The sequence below is a fragment of the Orbicella franksi genome, chromosome 3 (assembly GCF_964199315.1).
Source record: "Orbicella franksi chromosome 3, jaOrbFran1.1, whole genome shotgun sequence".
Classification (NCBI taxonomy): Eukaryota; Metazoa; Cnidaria; class Anthozoa; order Scleractinia; family Merulinidae; genus Orbicella; species Orbicella franksi.
The window spans coordinates 15,729,971-15,735,000 of NC_138147.1; the positions used below are offsets into that span (position 1 = coordinate 15,729,971).

A 5,030-nucleotide genomic window follows, 5' to 3' on the forward strand; every position below is an offset into this window, starting at 1 on the left:
ATAACTAATTTTTCAACTTTCTCCGATTTTCCAATGCCAATAGATTATGATAATATTTTCTTGCCAATACTGTATAATAATTTCCCATTTTATAAGTTTCTCGTAATATCTAATGTAAAATAAATTTTCCATTTTCTCAATTTTCCAATACATATTTCTTCATTTTTTTCAGGAAATTTGTTATATTTCACAATATAAAATAATTTTACAAATAGAACCATAGAATATTTTCAAATTTCATCTTTCTTCCAATATACAGTGATTTTACATTTCTACTTTTTTCTTATTTAACGATGTAAAAAACTTTCTTTTTCAAGTTCCAATTTCCAATAATAACTTATTTACTAAAAACATTGTGTCATGATTTTATTTAAAGATCATAGTAACTGTCTCTCCGTACTGTCAATGACGGTACTTTGAAAATCTTTTTTCCAAATTTTGTGGAGTCGTTTTTTTTTTACTTCCGTGTTAAAGTTATTATTAGTTAATTTCTTCTTCATTGGCCGCTCTTGCTCAAAACTGCTCCAAAGTAAAATTTTCCTCTCTAAGATTTCTGCCTAGTTCCTGCTTGTCCGAAAGCATAAATATGACCGGAAAATTGCATCGTTACTCAAAATTGGTATATCTTTCAGTCGAGTATATGAATAGTGCCTAAAAAGTTCACACAAAATCTGTATTCGATAGCCCGTCTTTTGCTAACCGGCTTTTGTCGGTCAATCTCGTTCCCAGGGTTTCTCTTCTTCCCAGCCCCTGGAGCAAGAGAGGGGCAGGAAGAAAATAGACCCTGGGAACGAGGTTGTTTGTCTGATATTTTTGTGTCTATTTTGTTATTATTTTTTTAATGCGGTCAAATAAAAGTAAGACTCCCCGTTTCTCTTGACAGCTAAATCCCTAAAAAAAAATAACGCACGAAAAATAGTGGAACTACCCCGGTGAGAAGGTAGACTGCCTGCCAGACGTTTTAAGTTTCTCCTCGTCTACGCGAGGTTGCGAGCGCGGAGAAAAGATATTTTTTTCTCCGATTTGCCACCTCTGAAACCTGTTTGATTGCCGGTTCCGCCCAAGTTTGCAAACTGATACCATTTCGCGGCAGTTATTGTTGTGCAATCAATCGCGTAATAGTGAACACTTCGAGTTTAGTTGAGTTCGTTCTTCATTTTCAGTGGACGTTTTAACTGTAAAATAACTGTAGCCTCTATCAAAACATGACTGTTGGTTGGACGATTCCTTACCATTAAGACAGAGAATCCATTTTTATCACAGGATGGATAGAAATTTCGTTGTCTAGATACCCAGCACCCAGCAAGTGTTTTCAAAATACTACATACCTGGCAGTCTGAAATTATTCTAGAATTTCAACGGAAAAACCCATTCAATCCTTCTTAAAACTGTAGATATCTGTTTAGAAATGTCATGCGATTTCAATTAGAATTTTTGTAATTTCTATTTTTGCCGCTGGTTTTTTGCTTTGTTTTCGAGTTAAAACGTATTCAAAAAACTTGGCTTTTCCTAGCCATGTCTTTAGGAGTTTATTTGTTGAACAGTAAACAGCCAGACTGTTTATAGTGTATGAAGTCAAAACCAAATCCCACAGCATATATAGCGGAAATCTGGGAACAGATTGTTTCCACCGGTTATTGTGAACACAACACGTGAATCGATTGAGCATCAAACGAAATGCCATCGAACAAAAAAGAGATGTGCAGCATTAGAGACCCGTATGGAGACCCGTACGTTGCGCAGAAGGGTTAATCTGTTAATCTGTCAGCCCTATTTACAGAGCGTTTTCAGGTGGAGTCATCAAATTCTTAAATCCAAAACTAAACAGCCACCAGGCATTTGTAAGCTAACAGCCTAATGAGAATACAAATTTATGAGCAACGATTAACGAGATTAGGCTCGATTACCGGCCGCTGTTCGGGAAAGGAGCCCGCGCTTTACGTAGACCAGACTCAAGCAAGCGGCGGAAATCGAGCCTGCAACAAGATGGGGGATCCCGTACAAAGAGGCCAACAAATTTACAAAGCTCTTTGTAGCCATGAAACAAGCAACACTCTGTTAAATCTGTCAACTGGTGTGGGCGGACACCCGTAATTGATTGACGAATCGGAGAGGTCCAAAAGATCTTTTTTATTTCCGCCAGATCAATTCGAATAGAGAACTATTTGTTTTGTTGATATTCCCCAGGCCCTGGATATTGACAGCTCATTTGGAATGACAGGTATCGCAGTTATAAACATGTGCGTGTGCCACGAGGCAATTTATACTTCAGCATCACTTTGCCGATACACCGAGGACCACTTAGGACCACTAAAAGAAAACGCTTTTTCACGCTACTCGTTAGTTTGCCCGAAAGCTAATTAGAAATGAGTTTGCCAGCAAGTCCACAACTTAGCATCAGCGATGCAGAGGTATGTCTGAAATTTCCCTTTCCTGAGCCGTGCGTTAAATAATTGCAGATGACAAAGGCATTCTCTTGCTGTCTGTGTGCCTTTTATATCAGTCATAATTTCTAGACGTGATTCAACAATCACGAACCCATTTCACAGTTTAACGCACCATCACACTGGAGTCGCGAGTTCCTATTTCTAATTTGGTAGAAGTTCAAAGTGCTAGTGATTAATTAAAGCAAACTCTTTGCATGCGAGAGATCACGACGACAGGGACTTGGTCTACAGCTGGGAAGAGTTCAGTGATCAGGATGGCCATCAGGAGGAATTGATTCCCCCATCACTCAGTGAGGTTGGTGTCCATTGATTAACTTCTCTTCTATCGGTCAGCGAACTAAAGCCGCTCTTGTTTGGTCCAAATACTACCCAATCTTGAAACCCATATTTTGTTAGCTGAGCAATAGTCTAGTCAGATAGGAACGCTTAACTCGACCAAACCGATTAGCCAAAATAAAAGCACTATTTTTTCCCCCTAACTAACCTTGCCTTGCACTTAATTTTGGATACAATTTCGTATGATCGGAGTTGTAATCAGTTTTATTTGCATAGCTTAAGTTGGCTCAAAACAGTTTCTAGCACTTAGATTGCGCTGGGTCATTTACAACTACTCTTTATCACTTGAAGCTACACACATGTTATAAAAAAAAATGCATGATCATTGTTGAACACATTGTTATCATTTTCGTGACACAACAGGTTACCATAGCAACAGCATGACCTGCTGAAAATGCCATTAACTACAGCTTTAGGGGCTTATAATTCAAAAACGTCGTGGTGAATTTATGGTTTTCTATTATTAAATTTTAAGAAGTTAAATTAAATTAAATTACATTTTTAATGACGCAACTTTTGGCAAAGTTTCAAAGAAATTTTTGTACATAAGGTTCCGAGTGACCTTAAATTTTGGGTTATTTATTTAAAATTTAAGCTTATTTATTCAATCCCAATTTAATACGTATGGCTAATTGCGAGAGGGTTCACTATATCGTCAAGCCATGTTTACATGTTTCAAAATGTTTTATGATTTGATATAAAATTGAAATAGTCTCAGTCAATGTGCATATATTTGCCTTTAATAGCTGACAATATATATGTGCTGCATGCATACCAGTTAGTCTTAAATTGTGTGAAAAATAATTTCTTGCCATGTAGGGATCTGACAATGGGGAGGTTGAAGAAGTCTTAGAGAGCCTACGCGGCTACCTTACCGAAACACCCAGTCCAGGAATCCCCGTAAGTATACAAAAATATGTTGATCATTCAGCTAATTTTACATATGTACGGGAAAGGAATTTGTTTGATAAAACAATGTCTATTTTTATTTTAGCGGCAGCATTCAGAAGTATGTTGTTAAATCAAAGTGTAATATACTTGTTGCAAACAATTTGGAATATAAAGTTTTATTGCTCTCTGTTCAATCAGATATTGACTGTCATGGATGTGCAGGTTTATTGGAAAGGTTCACGACTCAATTGAGTCAGATCTTGAATTCCATCAGCATGTATATAAAATGTACAATGTAATTTAACAAGGTTTGTCTTATTAACCGTGATTGCCTAATTAGAAAAACTTTCCACAACAATAACTGCATGATTTGACAAAATAAATTGCAGTCAGTTTACGGGGAACAAACAGTGAACTTCTTCACAAGACAATAAGACAATTGTTATGAAGTCAAATGTAGTTCATTTAGTAGTGGTTCCATTAAATGAAGTACAGCCAATCATTGTTTGATTCACAGGAAGATTCTGATGATGATGATGAGAGACAGGAAGAGGAGGAAAGTGACCAGGTTGTTGGCATGTAATTTAATTAATTGTCAATAGGCATTTAATTTAAAGTGAAGTGGTGTCAATTACCGTTTCCTAAATGTAATTTGCAACTGCAATGCACTTGTTTATGGCTAAAACACAATCAGGGTGGCAAAGTAGGGGTCCCTTAGATGCTATTTTGTTTTTAAAATGTTTGTTGGTAAAGTCAATTGAAACAAGTCTATGACTGATTTTTCAGTGCATAAAATAGACACATATATACCATTAAATTATATACCATTAAATTATTGTCAATAAATTTGTCACACTGATAACAATATTTATCATAGTAAGCATGCATCAATTAGATTTTTTAAAAGGCATGTCTGAACAAACATTTTGAGTGAGATATATAATTGAACATGTTAAATCATACTATTGCTGATTTGTGGAATTGGTTGAAGATCTTTAATGGGGGAGGCACCTAACCCTTTGCATAGTTTTGATTGCATTTGTTTTGTTTTTGTTTGTGTGTAAACCACCCAGCTCCCTGCAGACCCTCATGGAAATTCAAACTTTGCTTCCTGGACAAGTGAAGTTCCAACTGTACTTGTCCACACCTGAATTCTAGTTATCCTTCTATCCCAACCCATACTGTTGGGTTGTCTAATCCTAACCCTTGAAATTGATCACATGATAAGTTGTTGTGCCAGTTTGCAAAGCGGATGCTTTGGCAACTCAGGTATTTTACTTAATTATACCATCCACTGTCACAAAAATCATTTGCAACCTTAGTAGTGCCAAAAATTATATTATTCATGCTCGCTTT

General features: G+C 36.4%; 1 long non-coding RNA gene across 2 annotated transcripts; it reads left to right on the forward strand.

Moving 5' to 3' along the window:
* The first annotated feature begins 1,708 nt into the window (after nt 1–1,708).
* LOC145483073 (uncharacterized) lies at nt 1,709–4,831 on the forward strand. 2 transcript variants are annotated; one of them, XR_014048871.1, is made up of 4 exons: nt 1,709–2,742; nt 3,603–3,683; nt 3,873–3,909; nt 4,192–4,831. It is a non-coding gene; the product is annotated as an uncharacterized LOC145483073 (long non-coding RNA). The 2 variants fall into 2 exon arrangements; XR_014048872.1 differs by lacking the exon at nt 3,873–3,909.
* Nucleotides 4,832–5,030: the final 199 nt, after the last annotated feature.